The sequence below is a fragment of the Drosophila pseudoobscura genome, chromosome X, assembly GCF_009870125.1.
Source record: "Drosophila pseudoobscura strain MV-25-SWS-2005 chromosome X, UCI_Dpse_MV25, whole genome shotgun sequence".
Classification (NCBI taxonomy): Eukaryota; Metazoa; Arthropoda; class Insecta; order Diptera; family Drosophilidae; genus Drosophila; species Drosophila pseudoobscura.
In genome coordinates, this window is record NC_046683.1 from 31,313,625 (window position 1) to 31,338,896 (window position 25,272).

Here is a 25,272-nt window from a genome sequence, read left to right on the forward strand (position 1 = left end):
ACTCCTCATTCAGGACGATGATGAACTGGCCTCTCAGCCCTGTGACATCCTCTACCTTGGTCACCTTCCATTCAACTGTAGTAAGGTGAGAATTACAGACCTGCAGTAACCTCAGGATCTTCTGCGGCTCTGCAAGCTTCGCCAAGACCCAAGTTTTGCCCCTCCTGCATAGACCACATTTCGGTCAGCTACCGTCTTCATATAGAGGGCCGCAGAGCGAGAGTCGTGGCAGGCGATGGCTTTTAACGTGCCTTGGTGCCATCCTGCGTCCTTAAATTTTGGTGGTAGCCCGCGGTTCTCCTCCAGCTTTTTATTTCTAGTCAATTTAAGTGTAGTGGAATATTTGAGTTGTTAAAAAGTTTAAATTGGTTAACAAATAGGAAATAGTATAATGGCAGGGCATGCTAACAATCGTTTTATCGTTTACCACGAAAATCAACCCATTTATACCAACGATATATGTATCGTGTCTCAGTATTAGGCTCAAACAGTGAACATCTCTTTCAAGAATACCATATATGTAATTATGTGTTTCAGCGTATATCGCAGTAAAATTAGTTACGTGTGTAGTCGATAAATTTTAGTTAAAAAACGGGCTTACTATTTTTGCAAACTTTTTTTTCCATGTAAATAAAATAATGATTTTTAACTTTATAAAAAACACAGTTAAATGTGAATATTAATTGTTTTTCTGAGCATCCAGCTGGGAATTGATTTTACATATTGGTAATCCAATTGTGTGATCGTTAATACATAAATACATCTTCATAACAGTTTTAAAGTGCATAAAAAACAACCACTTCACATTAGTACGTACATATTGTACATACCAGATGTCGATGTGTGAAAAGTAATAAAATATTAGAATTCCTCTAAATCATAAATAAAAAAGATTGATGTAAATTTTCGTCTGAAATTTTCAACAGCCGCTCTCCGAACGCATTTTGAATAATGAATGAGAATTCATGTTTGTTGCTTTGATAAATATTTCGTTTGGGCATGTGTTCATGCATATGATATGTATTAGCTTCTATTGATTTTGCGTATATATTAAAGATAAAAATTAAACCAATCGAATAAATTGAAAAAAATGGATGCTTCATTATACATATGTATATATATGTATATCTTTGCGCATAATATGTATGTACATATGCAAACATATACGTAATGAGGTATACAACATGAATTTATTATATTTTTCCAGTCCTTTTATTTCTTTAAAATAAATGTACGTTTCCCCAATAATTACGTACATACATATGTACATATGTATAGAATTGAATATAAACTTTTTACATTTCTTCTGCAATTAGGTCAAGGTTGACGCTTCCATATTGGTACATACTATAAGTACATAAAAGTTGAAGCAACACAAAATATATACATATTAAAAAAAAAATTCTAGACTAGATACAATGACGAACTTAAGTATTAGCACAGAAATTAAATTTCAGTTTGCCCTTGTTTTAAGAGCTTTTCTATCGCTATTTAAAAAAGTAAAACGAGGGGGAACGTTGTGAGTTGCTGCGGACACCGCAACTATACCTATATACCCGATACTTAGTCAGTATGGCTCTCCTCCGGCAGACGCCGCTAATATTAAACGACACGACAAAGAGTGCGTGCGAGAAAGACAGAAAATCAGTCTGAGCGTGACGTCTGGCGCAAATTGCACTGCAAATCCACTGCAAATTGATTTGTTCCTTTTGGCTATAAAAATGATCTGATCTGATCCAGATTCAGTAATCTGATAGATATGGTCATTTTCTATGATTGTGCGTTTTTAGTTTTCTCGAATCTGCAATATTAATTCTCTTCCTCTTATTAAATTACTAATCCTTACACACCTTTCTAGTAATTAGTAATTGTAGTGGTATTTGTATTTTGTATTTTATTGCATGCTTAATTTCTTATAAGTTTAGTACTAATTTTCCTCGAAGGTTAGTCTAATATCTATCTTTCTTGCATGCTCGCGTTTGGTTCGGCTACGCACCGCGCGTCATGCGGCAGCGCCCCTCGGTCGGTTGGGCGGGAGGAGGGCTGCGTTTTGCCTGGGATCCGCGCGTAACAGCCCTCTGCTGGTGTCACACGGGCCACTTGACGGTGCAGTAATTGCATCGCCTCTTGTTAGATGCAGTCATTGCATGTCAACGTCCAATATTGTGGATGCAACAGATTTTCGTCCTTTGTGTAGGCGGAAGGGGGTGGGGCGAAATTTTGAGATATACGTTTTATAGTGATATCTAACAGAAGTGTGTATACCAAATTTGGTTACTCTAGCCTTAATAGTCTCTGAGATTTGTGGATTCCCCAGATTTTCGTCCTTTGCGGGGGCGGAAGGGGGTGTGGTGAAATTTTGACACAAAACGGTCAAGGTCCGATATCACAGGAGTGTGGATATCAAATTTGGTTGCTCTAGTTCTTATGGGTTCTGAGATCCTTGAACTCATATTTTGCAATTGGCAAAACCGACCATGAAGCCTGTGTATTAGAGAGAGACAGAGCGAGAAAGAATGAAATTGTTTTCTTGATTCTTGATTCGTAATTATACGATCTGGTTCAGAATTTACACTCTAGAAGATATAGACATCTTCTACGATTCTGCGTTTTTAGTTTTCTCGTATCGTTGAAATTGTGGATGTCACAGATTTTCGCCCTTTGTTGGGGCGGAAGTGGGCGGGGCAAAGTTTTGAAATATTCTTGTAGCAGTGACATACCACAGAAGTCTGGATCCAAAACATCGTTGCTCTAGCTCTTATAGTCTTTGAGCACTAGGCGCTGAAGGGGACGGACAGACAGACATGGCTCAATCGACTCGGCTATTGATGCTGAATAAGAATATATATACTTTATGGGGTCGGAAACGATTCCTTCTGGACGTTACACACATCCACTTTTACCACAAATCGAATATACCCCAAAACTCATTTTGAGTATCGGGTATAATTAGTTTTATCCGAATGAATTCAGATTCTTGAGATTGTATTGCATTGTTTTGTACAACGCGGTGAACGATAAAATTTCTAAAATGGTAATCGTAATCGTTTAATTTCACCAATCTCACCTAACGAATTGTCTTGGCTGGAAATATACAGATTTTCCTTTGGTTTGTTTTGGTTTACCGCTCATTAAACCTATTACCCAAAGATAAAGGAATACATCAAATTTGTGTAGATGTGTGTAACACATATGTATGTACAATGGCTTATAGCTCAAATAAGCCAGAGCACCTTTCACACTTAAGTGTTAAAACTTCTAAGCCATGTAATCTACCATTAAAAACATATACTAAACATATAAACATATATTGAGCCTTAATCTAAACCAACCTCATACATGTTTCAACATTTTTTTAATACAGTTTTAACAGTTAAAAATAAAAATACTGCCTTTCTCCAACACACAGCTTATTTGAACCGGACTGTTTAAAAAATTATTTTTATACCCGATACTCAAAATGGATGTGTGTAACGTCCAGAAGGAAGCGTTTCCGACCCCATAAAGTATATATGTATGTATATGTATATGGAAGTTACACACATCCATTTTTACCACAAATCTAATATACCCCAATACTCATTTTAAGTATCGGGTATAACAAAAAATAATTTTTTAAGAAATCCGGATTTTTTTAATCGACGAAATCAGCGTTGCTCCGATCGCACGAAGTCGATAGAGCACCCAGATGTAAAACGCAATGAGCACGTATGAGTGTGTTTTTGTCCATGCAGCCCATTTCCGAAACGAAACTTGTTTACAAAATTTCTTCTTTTCGAAAATTATTTTGCCATTGACTGGTTAAATAATAAAATATTTATATTCAATGTAATCATATTTAATTTCTTATTCTGCTTAAATTCGCTGTGCTGTGCACACACACATATGTATGTGTGTACATGCATGCATACGTACTTCAAAAGTCATTGCTTATTGACACGACGCACGCTGAATACCCTTGTTGAGACAACGAGCTTTTTCGCTGACTATGATTGTTCGATAATTTCACGAATTAATAATTTCCGAAACGTTATAAATTTTTTATAGGTATTTTGTGTGTTGAGGGTGCCAGAGCCTTTTACAATAGTATTAGAGTGATACACTTAGGCAAGCGAGCCGATCTCGAGCCAAAGTAATAGATTGGGGACAAAAAAGGTCTGTTCTCCAACTATATCTAGCGGTAACTGCAAGAGCAGGCGCAACTGCTGACGACTTAGAGACGGCATAGGAGAGAAAAGATAACAAGAGCGAGCTGAGCATGTTGCTGAGCGAGCATAGATAAAGCTACGCTTACGTTACGTTAGTTTATTATAATGACCAAAATGGAAAGGAAAGTGAATTGATAGGCAATAGAACGATGGTACAAAATTTACACTCGGGTTTCGCCCGAACATACTCCCCCGTGGAAGGATCCATGCCTTTCACCTCATCTCGTAGAGGTAATAGACATAGTTTTGCAAGTGCTCTTCGGCTAACACCTGTAGCCATCCTGATTAAGGCGACTCGAGATACGCCATCAGCTCCTAGGATGAGCTCGAGGATTCTCGCTAGAGGCCACTTCAGAGGAGGGAAGTTCTCGTCCTTAACAAGAACGACATCATTGACGTGAAGCTCAGGATTCCTGGTCCGCCACTTCGGCGAGACCAAAAGATTTGCTGAAGCTGTGTGACCTTCTGCCCACGGTCCAAGCGATCGACGTTTAAATGAACCAAGTCAGGCTCCAAGAAGGTTGTGATGGGGGCGCCAACCAGAAAATGGCTGGGCGTGAGTACATCGAGATCTGCAGGGTTCTCTGAAAGAGGAAACAATGGCCTTGAATTAATGATTGCACAAATATTGCACGGGAGAGTGCGCGGCTTATCAAATCCAAGAAGTTAGGAGGGCAGCGAGGGCACGTCGAAGATGATGTTTAGCAAGCTTGACTGACGCCTCCCACAATCCTCCAAAATGTGGCGATCTAGGAGGAATGAAACGCCAATCGATGCAATCGGTGAGACAAGCTTGATGCACGGCTTCTTGATGACTGTCCCTTAGGAATAGCGACTTAAGTTTCGCCAGTTTGTTCCGCAATAGTCCACGCCGGTAACTAAAAATGCACGAGATTCGCTGACTCTGTCCACCGGAAGATCTCCCATTATTTGCTCGAGAGTTCGAGGCTTCACTCTAAACCATCTGACACACTTTTGGATTACGTGTGCTTTCGGTCCTTCGGCCACCGATTGGCCAGTACGTTTGACGAATGATGGCTAATAGCGACTGGCGTCCAGCATGAAGGTGTTTTTCGTGTAAGTGCCGTATCAGAGCAGAAGTGATGGAATGATTCTTGGGCAATATTATGGGATGCCGTGCTTCGAAGTCCAAGGTAGAGTTTTTAAGACGCCCTCCAACTCGAAGCAAACCGCAATCATCTAAAAATGGCGAAAGCGAGACGATCGAGCTTGAAGCCTTGATGTCCTTTCGCGTTTCCATGGCTCTTATTTTAGTAGATAGACGAGATTGCTGAGTAAGACGAAGAAGCAGTTCGGTTCCCAAACGCAAGTCCTCCACAGTTATTCCAGACTTTCGTCGATGAATGAATTTGCATATATACGCAAAAATTCGTTGCATTTTGGTACTTTGATAATAATTAATTGATAATAACTTTGATAATAATTAGTATGGTTTAACGTGCCTCCAAAACCGGCTCTGGAAGAGCCGGCGTACTTGGCCATTGATCCTTACTGGCTGTCAAGTATGTAGGTCCATACTTCCAAAGATGAGAATTGATGAGCTCAGCTGGTAATGATCCTCGAGAAAGCATATCGGCAGGGTTTAGATCAGTTGGCACGTGCAGCCAAGACATTCCAGATGTGAGTTCCTGAATAACAGAAAGTCTATTAGCGACAAATACATTGAAGTTGGATGGTTGATTCTTGATCCAAGCCAAAACGACTGTGGAGTCACACCAGCAATAATAAGAGCAATTGAAGTTCATCAAAGACACTTCATGCATAAGCTGAGCGAGTTGCGCTGCACCACATAATTCCAACTTGGGTATTGTGATAGTCTTCAGTGGCGCTACACGAGATCTGGAAGATAGAAGATTTGCCTTGACTCCATTGTCGCCTTGCGAAACAGCGTAGATGCAAGCTCCATAAGCACTCACGCTGGCATCACAAAATCCATGCATTTCATCGCTGCCATCAGTAAATTTAACAAATGCTTCCCTATTTTCATGGGGTGTTTGATCGAGTACAGATGTATCGTTGGAACACCATTTCCTGATCTTGAAATTTCCTTTGGCTGAGAGTCCTGACACCTGGCGAATTATTTCCAGCACCTCATTTGTAGTATCTCCCCCCGTTAGCAAATCATCCACGTAAAAGTCCCGCAGCACAACTTCAGCGCCAATGGGATATGACGAAACTCTCGACTGCCGCTAGTTGGTGCATAGAACGGACGGCCAGAAATGCTGCTGGTTTCGTTCCATAGGTCACGGTATCCAGCTATGCACTGCAGAAAACTATCTTGGGACGAGACACGGACGCATCTATACATTTTACAAATGTCACCAGTCAATGCTCTACGAACGGTACGAAATCGAAGAAGAGTCGTAACTAACTTTGGCTGAATTGTTGGGCCTAACATCAATATATCGTTGAGGGAATATCCTGTAGATGTACAAGCGGATCCGTCGAAAACTACTCGGAGTTTTGTGGTGGTTTTGTCTTCTCTTAAGACGCAGTGATGAGGAAGAAAAAATTTGCATTGTTTAAGTGCGTCACCTTTGACAGGGGACATGTGATTCAAATCGACGTATTCCTTTATAAATGCGGCGTATTGGGCCTTGGTTTGCGAACCAACTTGCGCTCTAGATTAAGGAATCTGCGATAGGCTTGTTGATAAGAATCTACAAGAAAACTGTCACTCAGCTTTAAAGGCAATTGAACGCAGTACTCGCCACTTGGAAGCCGACCGTTTTTTTTTTTTTTGAAATGTTCCTCGCAAGCAATTTCCTCCTTTGTTGCTTCTGTGGCGGACCGTGGCAGCTTTCCACTTCCCAGAACCTTCGCACTAGCTCATCCAAACCAACGTAGGTTTCCTGGTTTAATACGTGGAGCAACGGAGCTGTGAGACTCGTGAAGTAATCGGTAGTCCTGGATTGAATGACCAAATTAACTGAACCTTCCTTGTGAAATGCAGAATCAGCGCCGATACCGGATACTGATACCGACCCTTTAGCTCGTTTCAGCTGAAGCTTCTGAGCAAAGCGAGAGGTTATTAAATTAATTTGAAAGCCTGAATCCAGAAGAGCCCGGCAGGGAAGAAGATCACCGAATCGACTCTTTATCATAATGACTGTCGTGGCTAGAAGCTCTACGTCTGAGCTAAGATTCTGAGCAGGAGGCGAGCATGGTGATGAAGCGGCAACAAGAGAACTTGAAAGATTGGGGCCTGAGCATGAGTCTGTCTGAATAGGAGACGTAGTAGCGTTTGCAGGTTCCGTGTTAACTGATGTAGGCAGTGGATTGTTGATATGTAAAAGGGTGTGATGCTTTTAACCGCATGTGCGACAATAGCCTGAACCGCAGGAGGTATTCCGATGTCCCTTCTTCAAACAGTTGAAGCAAACTCTAAGCTTCCTTGCCTCTCTAAGACGCAAAGATGGCGAAAGGTTTCCAAAGCGAAGAATCGTAGAAGATGGCTCTATCTCCTAGAGTGCAAAATCTGAACCAGATCGTATAATTATTATAGCCAGAATCAAGAAAACAATTTCATTCTCTCTCGCTCTGTCTCTCTCTAACACACATGTTTCATGGTCGGTTTTGCCAATTTCAAAATATGAGTTCAATGATCTCAGAACACATAAGAGCTAGAGCAACCAAATTTGATATCCACACTCCTGTGATATCGGACCTTGACCGTTTTGTGTCAAAATTTCACCACACCCCCTTCCGCCCCCGTAAAGGACGAAAATCTGGGGCATCCACAAATCTAGAGACTATTAAGCCTAGAGTAACCAAATTTGGTATACACACTCCTTTTAGATATCACTATAAAACGTATACCTCAAAATTTCGCCCCACCCCCTTCTGCCCACACAAAGGACGAAAATCTGTTGCATCCACAATATTGCAGATTCGAGAAAACTAAAAACGCACAATCATAGAGAATGACCATATCTATCAGATTGCTGAATCTGGATCAGATCAGATCATTTTTATAGCCAAAAGGAACAAATCAATTTGCAGCGCCAGACGTCACGCTCAGACTGATTTTCTGTCTCTCTCGCACGCACTCTTTGTCGTGTCGTTTAATATTAGCGGCGTCAGCCGAAAGAGAGTCATAATGACTAAGTATCGGGTATAAATGTAGAGTTGCGGTCTCCGCAGCAACTCACTACGTTCCCCCTCGTTTTATTTAAAAAATGGTTGTTTTTTTTATTTTTGTAAAATAATCCTCTACTTCCTGTTTAGTGGGAGGAATATCTAATAAACTTATTATTTCTTCAGAATAACTGTTTGCCGATTTTATTTGTTATCTCACATCTAATGTTATCTAATGGATGGAATATATGGATCTGAAGAGGCTGCCGGTTTTTTTTTTTACCGTTTTTCGTGCGAGGTTGGGACAGGTAAATCGGTATAGACGCGGTATAAAACGGCTAAAACGGTAATAAATAGTTCAAGGAATATATAAAAAAAATTCTCGGGAAAATTTAAGGATATATTTTTTAAAAGTCCAGTCAAAGTTGAAAAATAGCCCAAATTTTAGATGGTTTGCAAAACAACTTTTTCTAAACAACTGCCTATGTAACTGACCATATTTTTAAAATTTTTCCTAAGAATTAATGCAACTAATTGGAATAGGTTAAATAAGATTCTAGACTTAATGTTTGTTACTGACCATTGCAGAATGTGACATGCATCAAATGCCGTTGGTATTGTCAGCTTCTTATAGTGTTTCCTACGTACCTATCGTCATATTATTGCTTCTGGAAAAGTGCATGGCTCCTATAGGCTACCGTAGTATACAAAGGGTCTTTTGAAGTGTAAGTAATCTGCGTAAAAATTATTTTAGAGGATTTGGTGAGACCTGTGACCCTGTTGACTAGCCGAGGTACGTGCAGCATAAGCATAAGCGAGAGTTTTTAGAAAAATTTTGTATATAATCAGAATATTGCCAACGTTAGGAGGTGACTAATCAATCCCAGGCTGTTTTTGCGTGTCATGAATTCCAAAAGGTCGACGAGTTCTCTTCCTTCAGTTTAGAACTCTAATACGAATAGTGGCATAGCAAACCTTTTTGCTTCTTTTTTATCTCAAACTTTTGAGCCATTCGCAGCTTGTCATAATTTCGATGACCTGCAGTCTATTCCTTCGGTGGTCAATATTGGCACACTTGATTTATCATCAGAGGTGGAAATTTTGGAAGCAATTGATGAGTTAGACAATTCTAATAAACCCGACAATGACGGAATTTCTTCCTTCTTGCTTTCCTGTTTCGCAACTGTGATGTTGCGTTCTGTGAACTTCTTCTCAAATTCGCTGTTAACGTGTCGGTTTATTGGCAAGTGGAATTCTGGAACGACCACTAATCTTATCGCTTTCAGTAATTTTTGCACTTATGTCTTTGAAATGCACTTTCAAGTTGATGTTGTGTATTCTGACTTTGCGTTGTAGAGAGTCTGCCGCCTTAATAGCCAAACTGCATCGGTTAGGTATTCATTCCTGCCTGCTCAGTTGGTTTAGATCATATCTTGAGGGGCGAGAGTAGGTAGTAATTGTAAATGGGAAATTATCGGACCCATTCTTGGCTACCTCTGGCCTTCTACAGGGAAGTGCACTTGGCCCACTCCTGTTATAAATATTTATCAATGACATATGTCTCAGCATTCAAGCTTTTGAGCATTTGCTCTATGCTGATGATCTTAAAATCTTCCGATCTGTCAAAACCTTAGACACAGTATCCTTCTTCAACGCGACCTGGTGCAAACTTCACTCGCTGCCTCTCAACATTAGAAAATGTTACTCTTTTTCCTTTAGCAAGTGTGTCTTCAATGTGCTGCTCTCATATTCAATAGATGGCCATCGGCTCTTAAATCAGTCGGAGATACTAGAACTCGATTCAAAATTTCTTTTTATCGAGCATTTGAATTTCATATTGCCATGCTATGTTCGGCTAAGTCTGTACTCATTCCTTGTGCGATCGAGCCTTGAATATGCTACAATGGTCTAGAATCCCAATGGGGTTTTTCAAGTTTCACGCATCGACGGACTGCAAAGAAAGTTTTTAAATTTGCAGTCCAGCCTTTGCCCTTTTCCATTACGTTGTCTTATGTCGTCTAGTGCATCTCTCCTCTCTCGAGGATCGAAGGACCATTGCCTCTCAGATCTTTATTTATGATCTTCTAGGATTGGCTTCAGTACGCCTGACAGGAGCCTAAGGACCGATGCACCCTTTGTAGTTATCTCCACCGGACCAACTACACCTGAAATGAGCCCATTTGTAGGGCAGTTCGCCAGCACAATGCGCTGTCAGCTAGGATGCGTTTTGACTTTTGCCAGGGGAAGGGTGCCGTCAGACGCTTGCTTGCAGATCTCTTCCTTTTCCATATATAATTTTGTTATTTTCTATTATTTAAGACAGATATGAGTGAGTCTAACCAGTTAAGGATTATTTTGATTTTGTTTGCGAATAATGAATTAATAAATAAGTTTCTGTTGTAGCTCTAGGTATTCTGCATCCATTTTCTGGTTTTGGAGTTGCAAATTTGGCGCCAAGGGTGCCCTCACTGATATGATTATGTTGCCAAATCGAATATAGGTTGACTGCACATCGTTTGTTATTGTGCTGAAAGTGCTGATGCCTATCTCTGTATTATGAGCGGTGCATCCAGGAAACAGTGAGAATAGACCAGTTTCTTTCAGCGTTATGGTTAACGGAAACCAGTTGCATACTGCTTGAAGTTCCATTGTTTACTGCGTTGTGAATTTGTAGGCAGCGTCGAAAGTCCTCGGGTGATATCCTTGACCTGATATCGATGGATGTTCACAGTTACTGTGGTGGTTCTGAGATCGATAAAGCTCCAACTTGTTGAGTCTCAGTCAGGAAGATCTCTTCGAGCTTAACTATTGATACCAGAGGTCAGAGGTAGCGTCACTTTGTAACCGACGTCTGTTGCAGTCGAGGTTCCTTCTGCCCGTATGATTCTGTATGGTGGAATCACATTTTGCGTTGTGACAGGCAGTTGTGATTAAATTTCAGATGGCAAATGATCCCGTATTTGGTCTAGTTGGTCTCTTAATTGTTCGGGAGACACAAGCGTGAGGCTTATTCTCCGATGATGAATACTGATTACTACATCAGATTTGCCAGACTGCATTCGTTGGAGACATGTTGTGAGTAGGGTTAATTGTGTTAAGTACGCTTAGGTTAGATAATCGCTGTGTTATGATCCCCTTTCTCGGTTAATAGTTGTCACTTGCTGTTCCAACATTTTTAGGCGATTATCCGTGTATAATTTGGCCTTTCTGACTACGTTTATTATAGCTTGGACAATTGATGCTTGATTTCGGAGCAGATTTAATAAAAAGTCTTCATTGGTTTTCAATCTTTCAATTACTTTGTTTATTTCCTCAGCGTATTTTGAGCCGAAAACAACAAAAAGACTTGTTGCTACATTTCCTATTGTATCCAGCTGTGTTCTGCGTTTTCGAGTTTTTCATTAAAACTTTTCCTCTTTGTAGCTCATATAAATTTTTTTTTGGCTATCCAATCCGAAAGCTGGAGTGCAACTTCAGGACGATGAACTTATGGACAGATGAGGTCGCTTTTCAGTTCCAGGGCTCATTTTGTAAACGATTCATGCATTTACCACAAGGGAAAAAGCCAAATGCAGTGCAGTATATAAACAGATTTGGTGGAGGCACAGTGGTGTTCTGGAGTGCACGTCGTATTATGGATTTGGAGACTTCGTACCAATAGAAGGCACTCTCAATCAGACCGGCTATCTTCTAATATTGAATAATCATGCTTTTGTGTCTGATGACAGGCTATTTCCAATCAGCAACCGGGTTCTACAACACGACGCTGCTCCATAGCACAAGGGATCGGCACCAGCTAAATTTGTAAGAGATCTCAATATAGCTGTTCTTCCCTGGACTACGCAGAGCCATGATCTGAATATTATTGAAAGCGTTTGGTCATTAATCAAAGGGCAAAGAATCGAAGACACGACGATATCATCATGGAAATTACAATAATTTGGTTAAAATTGGATCTTGCCAATGCTCGGAACTTGGTGGAACCAATTCCAATCAGGTTGCAGGACGTTATTGATGCCAAAGGTGGAATCACTAAATATTAGTTATTATTGTTATTCTTAATCCAAAACAATTAAACAAAAATCATTTAATCATAATAAACGAGGGGGAACGTAGTGAGTTCCTGCTGCGACCGTAACTCTACATTTATACCCGATACTTAGACAGACTCTCCTTGGCTCTCCTCCGGCAGACGCCGCTAATTTTAAACGACACGACAATCGGGCGCTGCGTAGGCACAGAAAATTGATTTGTTCCTTTTGGCTATTCAAATGATCCGATCTGATACAGATTCGACAAACTGGTAGATATGGTCACTCTTTATGATTGTGCGCTTTTAGTTTTGTCGTATCTTCACTATTGTAGATGCCACAGATTTTCGTACTTTGTGGGGGCGGAAGGGGATGGGGCGAAATAATGATATATACGTTTTATAGTGAGATCTGACAGGAGTGTGGATACTAAATTTGGTTACTCTAGCCTTAATAGTCTGTGAAATCTGTGGATGCCCCAGACTTTCGTCCTTTGCGTGGGCGGAAGGGGGTGTGGCGCAATTTTGACACGAAGCGGTCAAGGTCGGATATCACAGGAGTGTGGATACCGAATTTGGATACTCTAGCTTTTATACTCTCTGAGATCCTTGAACTCATATTTTGCAATAGGCAAAGCCGACCATGAAACCTGTGTGTTAGAGAGAGACACAGCGAGAGAGAATGAAATTGTTTTCTTGATTCTGTCTTTTATACGATTATACGATCTGGTTCTAGATCGTATAATCTAGAATATCTAGTCATCCATTACGATTCAGCGTTTTCAGTTGTCCTCTATCTTTGAAAGTGTGGATGCCACAGATTTTCGCCCTATGAAGGTGAAGTGGACTGGGCAAAGTTTTGAAATATACTTGTAACAGTGACTTATAAAATGTCGTTGCTCTAGCTCTTGTAGTCTTTGAGCACTAGGCGCTGATAGGGACGGACAGACAGATAGACAGACAGGGCTAAATGGACTCGCCTATTGATGATGATCAAGAACATATATATGTCGGAACATGAAGACCCTGATGCGGCACATCGTTCTCTTGATTTTCATCTGCCATTTTGTATCACCGCTGTAGCACAGCAAGTCACTTGCGTCGCGTTCTTTTCGTAGTCCAATCTCGACTGACTCTCAACAACAACACTAGAAACATGCTCATCTGAGACGCTCTCTCTCTCGCTCAGACTATGCTCTTAGCAACATTGTATATCATTGAATATATCAATAATTTTATTGTGAGTCGATTACTTATTTTATTTAAAAATACTGGAATTATTTCATAATCTCCGACATATACTTTATGGGGTCGGAAACGATTCCTTCTGGACGTTACACACATCTATTTTCACCACAAATCTAATATACCCAATACACATTTTGAGTATCGGGTATAAAAAGGTTTCCCGAATGACTTTTGAGTTTTTGAGTACGTGCCATCGGTGAAGTTAGATAACATGAGTGCCCACATTTCACTGTCCACCACTGTAGAACTTGAGAAGATTAGTGCATGATCAACGCACAATCGCTGTGGCAACCAAATTTGGTATCTACACTCCTGTGATATCGAACCTGCACAAGTGTATTTCAAAATTTCGCACCACCCATACCAAATATGGTATCCACACTCCTGTTAGATCTCACTGTTACAAGTGTATTTCAAAAATTCGCTCAACCCCCGTTCGCCACTTCGCCATCCACACTTTTGCAGATACGGTAAAATTAAAACGCATTATCATAGAGAACCATTTCTACCAGATTGCCCAATCTTAATCAGATAAGATTATTATTATTAGAATGCAGCGTATGCAGTGGCTACGCAACGCCCGACGACTCGTTCAGATTGATTTTCTGTCGCCTCTCGCACGCACTCTTTTCTAGCGCCGTCTGTCGGAGGAGAGCCATACTGACAAAGTATCGGGTATAAATGTAGAGTTGGAGTCGCAGCAGCAACGTTTTATTTTAAAATAAAAAATGTTCAGGGAAACCTAATTCCACCTAATGAGCACCACATTCCGCTTGTTGACGCCCTCATCTTCTAGGACGATTCTGCTCCTTGCCATCGTGCAAGATTAGTCAACATATTTTTTCAAGCTTTGTTATTGTATCGTGTAATGATATATTCAAAAAGTTTGATTTTTCCAACGATGGGCTATCTTAGCTAAATAATATTTCTACATAGTGGGAATTGAGACATTCGACTGGCAGGGAAATGGTCCTGGTTTTAATATGATCGAAAATCTTTAGCATATCAAGAAAGTTTTAATATGAAAGTAGGGACTATCTAAATTGTAAGAAATATTTAAAAAAGGTTGGCATAACGATATAAATATTGAATCAATCTACAAACTAGGAAGTGCCAAGCATTCGCGTAAAAAATTTTTTAAACTGTTCCAAAAAAAAATATTTAACTAACTCATTACATACTCTTTAACATTCATAGAACTAAACGTAATAACAAAGACTCGAAACCTAGGATGAATTTTTCCGTACAATTATAAAAGTGAATACTTTTTGATTTAAGGATTTTTTGAAAACAAGGATGTTTGGACTTAAGCTATTAATCTGTTTCGAAAGCGTTTTATATTGTTTAGTTAGTATCATGAGCAGTCCGATTTGGTTATCGGAAAGTTGGCAAGACTTAAATTTTTCCGCATAACAGCACAAATGTACATGTAACAGCACAGACTGTGCTTGTAACACGCACGTAACAGAAAATTTGAGTAAGGAGTAAGTTACCGTAACATTTAATTCAAAATGTAGGTGCAACAAATTAGCTTTTTATTTTTATTTTCAATATGCATGCTGTTACTCACAGTTTGTCAGACATGTTAAATACACAAGGATTGCATCTAAGATGTTTTGATCGTCTTGATGTCTTGAAAATATACTGCTGTATATTTTCAAAGCAATCAAGTCAGCTGTTTTTGTTTGTCAGAACCGATGAGAAAATGAAACACATCGATACCAAAAATTTGTGAAACCGGGGACACACACTTTTCAAAGTGTAATGTGTCCTCCAAATATTGACTGAGTATCAGGTATAAATGTAGAGTCGTGGTGAATGCAGAATCTCCTAAACTCGTTGGATAAAGCTGGGAAGAAGGATGTAAATCGCTGTTCAAGGTCAACTGCAAAGGCCCTTAGTTCCGTCTTTAAAAGAACGTTCCCATGTCCCGTCAAATTTTTTAACAGCATATTGTGGGACAGTTTGTCTTTTGTAGCGTTTGGTTAGTTTCCAAAGTGTGTAATTAGAGGATTCATCTGCATTGTGTTGCTCTAACATTCTTTCCGTTGAAGCTCTTTTGAGTAGACCTATGTATATATGTAGCTCCTTGTTTACATTATAGGAAATTCGACGAAATATTCTGTCACTGTTGGAAATTCCCTTGAATTCCCTTCCCGTCTGATCCGTTCCTAATATACATTTTTTTCCAAGCTATAACGTTTCCGGATTGGCTGTTGTTAAGTAATTTATACTCTTAAAAAAAGTATTTATTTGCTCCTTAATTAAGATCTCGTAAGTTTTTCAAAAGGCCGGAAGAGAGAGATGCAATCTAGAGAGATGCTTTTGGGATAGGTAATATTTTAATGTAAAATAAAATATTTTAATGTTGAAAATATGCTCGGGTTCGGTTAGGATAGGTAGAGGCGGCTGCCAGGCTCGCTAGGTGTCCTTCAAACTTTGGCCGGTTCCGGCCCGTTGTGGTACCGCTTGGCACCTTCCCTTTTCTAAATCGTGAGAAATGATGGCAGAAATTATCATATCCGGAAGCTCTTATAAAGTTTTCTATGTTCTTGGGACATATAATATCAGTTATGAATGGCAATCTCAAGTTTTGTTGCCATTATCTTCTGAGAGCTAGTCAGGTGCAGAACAGGTGTTACACCCTGTCTTCCTTTTCTTCGTCTCTGCAGTGCGGCAAAAATCATTGTAGGGGCGCCCATCCTGTTTACATGTGTACCTATTAGCTAATGTCTTTTGAGGTTACGCATGACTGCGCCTCACATTTTTCTGCTAAGCTTACAGAGCTAAGAGTTGCGCTTCATATTTATTTTCGGACATGTAGCGAATTGATCGCAGCTTGGCTGTTGCTGTAGTAAAACATATGCGAGTTGCCGTGACGGTAACCGCTTCAAGGTAGTCCAAGGCTTCCCTGATTGCTATGACTTTGGCCTGGAAAACGCTGCAGTGATCCTGAGTGCCTGAAGAAGTGCCTTATTTTCAGCTGGTCGGAGTAGATTCCCCCTCCGACCTCCGATCTTGTTGTTCATCCTGGATCCTTCTGTGAAGATTTGTAAAGCCTGGTGGTCGAGCCATTCATCTCTGTGAGAGAAGATTGTGTTGAAAGGAGTAGCTGTGTGTTTTTTTGTGAACAATATTTCTAATATATTTTAATATATATATTTAATTTATTTTAATATGAAAGAGAGACCCATTGTGCTGTGCTGTGATTGGTCGGAGTCTCTCAGAAGGCATAAGATGGCATTCAGCGAATCATTTGGAGTGGTGCCGCCCTATGCACTGATGCATAGGGCGGCGGTTTGCTGACCCTTGCACAATTTTTTGCGGATCGTCCTTTTCGATAGGACCGGCTACAACACTGTAACTTCGTAGAGTAGTATTGGTCTAACTATTGCCACTATTGCTAACTATATTGCCAGCACGAGTTCCGTTCTCGAGGGATTTACTCCCAGTCCGCGTGATTCTGTACATTCTAACAGTCGCTAGCTTTGCGGTCATTTAGTCGTAGGGTGTTTGGGGGTATTTCGATTAGATTCACCAAGCGGCGGTATGACATTGTTAAAGGTCCCTGAAAGCATCTAAGGATTCACAGTTGTCCTAAGCTGTTGCCCGACTATTTTCTCAAAAAATTTGAGAAGGAAGGACGATAGACCATCATTTTTTTTGAGGTACCCCATCGACGATAGTTTTCGAGAGGATCTTGTGTAGCATTGCGGCATTTGACGTTTCCTCGATTTCAGAGTAAAATGTTGGATATCTATCCCACCAGGCGGATTTCTTTTTCCCCCCAGCTTTGTTGAAAGGGCATTCTGCCGTGAAAGCTTTGTTGCATGCTTCCGTGAACTTGTTTGCTAGACGGTTTAGGTCTTCCTGTGTTTGAAGCTTTGGTTTGGTGTTTTGTAGGGGAGTATTTTCTCCATGGCTGTTCTGTATTTTTTCCAGTTGGCTATCCTGTGATTAATATTGTCAGTTTTGGGGTCTCGAGAAATGATATCGACTTTTCAAGTCTTCAATATGTCTGACGCTGGGATTTTTTGACAGATGTGAAACCCCGATCCACACTGGCGCCATCTGCCATCCGTCAAAAAGCAGCTGATAAGCTGAAATTAAAAAGTTTTGGTCTAAATTGTGAAATTTTCACAATTTTAAATTAGTAAATTGCCTATATTATTGGCTGTAATAAAACAATCCATATGTAGAGATGTTTTTTATCCCCAATCGGCCGACTAATTATTTCGAATTAAATAAAACTCGGCGCAGAAATAAAATTACGATATGTTCTTTAATGCGTGACATCCAAATTGCTAGTGTGGCTTGCCTGCCCTTTACATTGCCGCTCCGATCGCTAAGCGCAGCTTCGCTCGGCCGACGTCGGTAGGCAGACGCAAAGCGGAGATAGCGAAGAGCGAGCTGGCAGAGAGCGTTTAGCAGGGCAAGCACGCGCAAAGCTTTAACAAACAAATGAGTGACATAGACATAAGTAACAAACAAAATAAGCGGCTGAGGGCCAATAATTAGGTGCTGTTTGGCAAGCAGCTAATCGGCTGGGTTCTGCTCCGAACACTATATATGTACAATAACCGTTATTCTTTGGACTCCCTTAAAAATGGTAGCACCTCTGTTTGGAAGTTGGTTTTTCAAGTTTAATCCGCTTTGCGTCGACATTAACGGAATTATTGGTCAAATGTTTATAGCGAGCTTTTCCATCTATGCAGTCAATTTCGACTTGCGTGTTTTGTTTGTTCAAATCATAAAAAAGAGAGCAAATACACACATACATATGTACATATGTTGAATTATTTTCACCGAATTCTGGTCTCTCCATTTTGTATTGTGTCTGTTGCACTCTTATCTCTTTTTAAGTCTTCAACGATTTAAAATTCGAATTACGATTTGAAATATGTCTGGGTGCGAACTATTTTTTTTATTTTAATTCATTGTTTTCTTGGGTTGCATTTAGGAACATCCCAGATGGATGGTGGAATAACTGGAAAATTTTCGGAACGGCAAAACCTTACGGACCATCCCCGAAATGGATGGTGGATGGTCGTCAGTGTGAGTAGACTATTAGTGAGACATTATCGTCATGGCGGATTTTTTATTATAAATGTAGAGTTGTTGCCCCGATTAAAAATTAATAAATTATAGTTTATCTGAAAAGTGACTCACCACCTACCATTTTCGTCCGAGCTCCCTCATTAGGTGTGGTGAGCGTTGCCGTCGCAGCCTATTAACAGACCTGCATCTGACTTCTTGCTGTCGGTGGCTAGCTGACGAACGAGGTCGCTTAGAGCATAGCTTTCCTCATGGGACATGTAGGACGACAATAATCTTAGATGTTTCCCTTGCAGCTTAAGGCATCCTAAAGTGTTGTCGCCATCTATAAAGTTAAGGAACGGAAAAATGTTTAAGTGCGTTCTAGTAAGAATGCAGGTACGGATTTTACTTTCATTTTGAGCCACAATCATCTTCCTCATGGCTAATCCACATACCTTGTCTCCCGCTATCCAATGCTCCTGGATTAGGACTAGATCGGCTCCGCTCATATCTAAGCGGAGTTTTAGGCCAGCAGATGCTGCTTAACAGTGGTGAAGATTGATTTGAAGTAGTCCCAGGGGCATTGCCACAGACGTTCTCTCGGTACATAGACTCTAAATCGAGCATCAGCTTTGTGCCTTCTTGGACCGGCTCCTGCTCAACTGGGCTGTCGTGCACAGGATGCGCCTTACACTTGTACACCTTAATGGTGCCTAAGCTGGCTGCCTTTAACAGGGCCAGCGACTTCTGGTTAAGCACGAGAACAAACCAGGCTTGTCGGTCACCTCAACCTTTATTACCTTCCAATCAGTGGTTGGAAATCTTGGGTTGTATCTCTGCAAAATCCTGGTCCTCGGATTTCTAGGAGCTCGAAGCAGCCGTCGGGCAATGCCGCGAGTCCACCCACTCTCACTGGTGCCTGGGAATTTTAGCGTCCGCGCTGCCTTTATCCAAGACATCGATCAGAGTCATTTCTTTGGCAATCTGCGCGAAAGATACGTTGGGTTTCCTGTTGTTAAGCTGTTTGGGTCAGGACACCCGCTGTCTGTCCGGGACTGCTTATTTCCGGTATTGTCCCGCAAATACAACTAAGTTTGATTTTGGGATGCCCGCTTATTCGCAGCTGACCTGCCGAGATGGACGGTTCGATATTGGGAATACGTAACGTACACCCATATAGCATCTCTGCTGCTGATGCCTTAATGTCCTCCTTGAAGCACGTGCGGAGGCCAAGCATGACGTTTGGAAGCAGCTTGAGTCTTTCATGGACCTGTGCCAACGCTCCATCATGCCATTTGACTGGGGGTGGTATGGCGTCGTGTGAATGTGCACGCTTCCCAGCATATTCGCCAGAGACTTAGACTGCAGATTCGAATTGAGTTCCTTGATCGGTTGTAATAGTCAATGGGCACGCGACCCACGATATCCAGCGCGACCATATTGCTTCACATATGGTCTCTGCAGTCATATCTTTCAACGGCACAGCCTCCGGCCAGCGGAAAAAGCGGTCAATCATTTTCAGACAATATCTGTATCCGTGAATCAAGGGCATCACAACAATGTCTAGATGTACGTGATCAAACATTCCATCGGGGACAGTGTTTTTTCCGGAATTAGAGCGTTGTGTTTATGAATTTTGGCTCGTTGGCACGGAAGGCAATTCCTCGAATACTCCAGAACGTTCTTATGCATTGACGGCCAAACGTACTTTCGAGAGATTTGTTTGAGAGTTGACCTGTCACTTCTGTGAGACAGTCTGTGTGCGTTTGAAAACACATGGAATTGCAAAGATTGCGAAATATATGGTCAAGCCGTTCCCGTTGCCATATCGCATTAGATGATGTCCTCGTCATCTGGAATTGCTTGTAGGTTTAAAGACGTTTCTCCATTTAAAATCTCAGGCAATTCGATGTCCGTTGCCTGAGCAGTTTCAATAGCTTCCAGCACAGCTCCAATGGCAGTATAATTTGCGTCGCACGTGAGACTTAGATCTGCATTAAGACTGGGATAAGCGAAGGTTGTGGCGTTAGCTATACTATTTTTGCATTTTTTGAATGCTTTGATCGAGCTTGGCGTTCACTGCACTTACCGTTTGTCGTTTATCTTCATGCTGCGTGTCGTTGAGTGGCGCCTGTATTTTTGATGCAAAAGGTATGCAGCGGTGGTAATAGTTAACTATACCAAGAAGATTATCTAATTCGCAGATAGTTTGTGGCTGAGTGTACTTAGTAATTGACTTCACTCGATTCTCTGGAGGCTGAATTCCGTTGCCGTTGACTGTGTAACTCAGTAATGTCACTTGAGGTTGTGCGAAACAGCACTTCTTCTCGTTGATGCAAAGTTTATGCGCTTGTAAGATTTGCAACACATTGTTCGCGTGTTGTGTGTACTCCTCCATTGAGTTGGATATTATGAGAATGTCATCAATGTAGCAAAACACGTAAATGGCATTTTTACAAATTCAATTAGCCCAAACGGTTTGCATACGACTGTCTTTTCGATGTCCTCTTCGGCCATCGCTATTTGATAGTATGCTTGTTCGAGGTCTAGTGTAGTAAAAACGTTTTTGCCATATGAACGATCAGCAAAATCGTAAATGTGGGGAATCGGGTAACGATCTGGAATGGTTATGTATGTAGTGGCGAACTGAAGGTGAATCTGATGGGTTCGTGTTGTCGACGTTGAAGTCGGTGTGTCGGTCCTTGCCTTGATGCGCTTTGTCGATATTTGGCGAAGCAAAATCCTGCGAGATTACAGATAGGCTTGTGCCCTTCGTAAGACGTTGTGCAAGACCATAGTGCAGGGAAACCTCTCCCTCTGGCGAGAGAATATGACATTGTTTTCTTCATTCTGGCCATAATAATAATACGATCTGGCTCAGATTCTGCAGTCTAGAAGATATAGTAGTAATTCTCTATAGTTCTATGTTTTTGATTTTCTCCTGACTTCAAAAATGTGGATGAAACAATTTTCGTCCTTTGTGAGGCGGAAGGGGGCTGGGTGAAGTTTTGAAAAACACTTGTAACAGTTAGTTGTCATAGCTCTAGCTTTTATAGTCTCTAAGAACTAGGCGCTTAAAGGGACGGACAGACGGACGGACAGACATGACTCAATCGACTGGGCTATTGATGCTGATCAATAATATATATATACTTTATGGGATCGGAAACACTTCTTTCTGGGCGTTGCACACGCCCACTCTTCCCACAAATCTAATATACCCCAATACTGATTTTGTGTATCAGGTAAAACAAAGACACCAAGACCGGTTCGACCACAAAAAAACTTAGGTGTCCTTAGGAGGGATGAACGCGGTCCTTTTCTTAGCGCTGGTTGGAAGCTACAACTGACTCCACATTTACAAATTAAAAATTACAATTTAGCGTTTATTGTTCAATACTGTTTCTGTGTTTTTGTTAGAGTTTGTTCACGGCCACGGGAACTTAGACTAAGGTGTTAGGCGCTTCGACGATGAAGGCCGACTGTCTTGAAGAGTACTGAGTCGAAGCTGTGGATTATAAGAAGTAAGAACGTTACCTATGTGTGTGCGCGATAATAGAAAGCTTAAGAGATACTTTCTTGATGTTACTTAAGAGCTCTACTCCCCCCCGTTGAAAGACCAGGGTATCCTCAACTGGAAGGACGCACAGCTTGTTGACCTCGTTGACCTGGATCGAGGATTGTGGTGTGCAACGTGGGCACGTTGTCGAAAAGCAGAGTCAGGTACTCCTCACTCCAAGGTACTCCTCACTGCCAGCGATCGAGTCGATTGAAGTTGAGACCCGTAACGTTTGGCTCAGAAAACTCCATCAGCGGACGATAAATTAAAAAATGGTATAAGGGCGCCAAGATCTTCCAGGTTTTCTGAAATCGAGATAAGGGGATGAGAATTCATTACAACTTGCATTTGGCACACCAATGTCCGCAGCGCATCGAATCAAAAAAGTGACGATCCCAACCACCGATGGGCAAAAACTTTAAGCGAATCGCTCCAAGTAGCGACTGTCGACCAGCATGGTGATGATTCCGTTGAAAGTGCGTAATGATGGCGAGCGTTAATAGATAATGCCTGTGCAAAATGATTGGGTGGCGTGAATCGAAGCCGAGAGTTGAGTGCCGCAGGCGGCCGCCAACACGAACTAGACCAAAGTCATCTATGAAAGGCGAGAGCAAGATGATTCTGCTGGGAGCCTCGACGCAGTTCACTTTCCGCACAGCAATGTACTTATGTGCCCGTTGAACGATGCGACATAATAATCCTTTCTCAGACGAGAGATCCGGTGACATCGTCCTACTGATGAATTTCTGAACGTAACCAAAAATGCGCATCATGACTCCAAATGAGTTGTGCTAACGAAAGTGTATGAAAACGGATGAGTGTGTGAAATAGCTTGGCTTGAATGGTGAGGAATAGACATAAGCAGATCATTTAACGAAAGACCAGATGTGGTAGCTGCAGAGCCGTCGAATACGACCCTCAGATTTGTTGTGGAGCTGTTCTCTTTGATGACACAATGATGTAGCAAGAAATATTTGCACTTGTGCCTATCTTCCTGGGGCACCAGAGACATATTCCGAGTATTCCCCTGAGGGTAAGCGAGCGTTGGCGATGGTTGATGAAGTATTCCTCGCAGTGAAGTTCCTCCTTTGTTGCCCTAGCGATTGGCTCAAAGATGTGCTCCACTTCCCAAAATTGACAAACCAAGTCATCGAGCCGAGTGCTGTGATTGGTGTCATCCGAAGATTGGGTTGCAATAAACGACGAGGAGTTGAGGGCCGAGTGCCCGCCACCAGATAGAATCCATCCGAGATGTGTGTTCTGCAGCAAAGGTAATCCAGACGCCAGCTGAATTTGTCCCACACATAGCAACTCAAAGAAAAGTCCGGATTCGATGAGCAGATCAATCCGCTGCGGCTTATGGAACGAAGGGTCCGCAACCTGGATATTTAAAGGTATAGGCCAATTAGCAGTGCTAATTGAGACGCGAGGTTGACTGTCCGTAATCTTCTGGGCAACGACGGCAGAGATGCTTGTGGTGAAATCTAAAATCCGCGATTTCAGAACGAGATCCACCGAGATACCTTCAGTTGAGAAGGTAGCATCTCCTATGCCAGAGACAGCAGTAAGCGATTTAGTTTTACGCAGTTGAAGCTGATTAGCTATACGAGTAGTTACGAAATGCAATTGCGAGTCCGAGTCCAACAATGCGCGACATGGTATGAAAGTTCCAGCGCTGTTTTTGACGAGAACGACGACGGTGGCTAATAGAACAGGCTCAGACGGACGCTGGAATATATAAACTAGCGGCGAGGAGGGCGACAATGCAACCATGGCGGTATGATTTGGCTGTGGCTCAATTGAAGAAACAGTATGGAATGTCTCTGTTAGACGAAGAAAATGCAGAAGAGTGTGGTGCTTCGATTGACAAGTACGGCACGGACCTGATTTACAATCTTTCATGTGATGACCCTTTCGTAGGCAATTGACGCATAACAAGACCCTCTTTGTGTAATTGTGACGATCATTCGGCGATAGATTTTTCCACCGTTGACAATTGGCGATCATATGGTTCGTGCCTTCACAAAACACACTGGAAAAATGAGCGCATGATGCTACAAACGATTTTCATGATGCGTACTCGCGGTTTTCCCTGACCCGGTTGCCAACCTGACCATCTTGCCCTTGCATGGAGTGGTGAATGCCTGCGACATCTTTGTTCCAGAAAGGCAGATATTTCTCCCAGGATGGAAGATTGTGATTCGACGACGCTGCTTCCTATTTAACTTGAGGAAGCAAGTGGACGATGATGCAATCAGCTATTTCCTCCTTAGTTGCCAGCGCTTCCAACGCGCGAAGATGTGAGGTGGCGGCGTCCGTAAGCGCCCGCAGCTGAACAACAGATGAGTCCCCACTCGCCAGCCCAAATATTTCTCTAATGTGTGCCGGTAGAATGAGACGTTTATTCACCAATCGTTTTTTGAGAATATCTAATTGCAATTATTGTAATTAGCCTCGCTCATCTTCAACGAACTAATGGTGTGCAACGCCGCTCCGCTCAAACAAGACTGCAAATGCTATAATTTCTCGATAGAAGTCAGTTCAGCTTCACTATCAATAACAGCTGTGGACACGGCATAGAAGCTTGTCCACTCTGTATAGTCTCCGCTGAACTTGGGCAGCGCAATCGACTGGCTATGTACATAATGGATTGGGATTCACTTAGGTTCATTTGAAACGTGGAACAATGCGTGGCTTGCGAGCTCTGGCCCAACTCACGCTGAAGAATGGTCCTCAAAGATAAGATGGACGAGTCCAATTTTCCAGGTGGTGTGTGCCACAATAAAATTCATTTAAGCTTCGTCAATGATTTTAACAATCCTCGCAGATCATATTCATCCATTTCGCGTAGCTTTTCACGATCCATCTCTGTTCGTATGGACTCTAGCCTGTCTAAAATGGCTCTAGCCCTTAGCCTCCTGAAGGAAATCCAAGATGCAAGGAATTGGTTGCTGGCTGCGTTAGCACTAAACCTTTCATCAGATAGAGCATCGCCAACTTTCACAGTATTACTGTCATTGCGCATAGCCACCGATTCACTCCTTCTATTATTTTTTCTCTTGCCCATGGTTTCGGCTATAGTCTGTTAACGC

The 25,272-nt window shown here is 41.7% G+C and overlaps 1 protein-coding gene across 2 annotated transcripts in view; it reads left to right on the forward strand.

Moving 5' to 3' along the window:
• The first annotated feature begins 555 nt into the window (after positions 1-555).
• LOC4811768 (BTB/POZ domain-containing protein 7) overlaps positions 556-25,272 on the forward strand; it is a 29,630-nt gene continuing 4,913 nt past the window's right edge. The window contains exons 1-2 of one of the 2 annotated variants that reach the window (XM_033382171.1): positions 556-726; positions 18,545-18,639. The gene's annotated coding sequence lies outside the window, so the exon portion shown is untranslated. The remainder of the gene's footprint in view (positions 727-18,544; positions 18,640-25,272) is intronic. The other variant, XM_033382172.1, reaches the window with a different exon arrangement.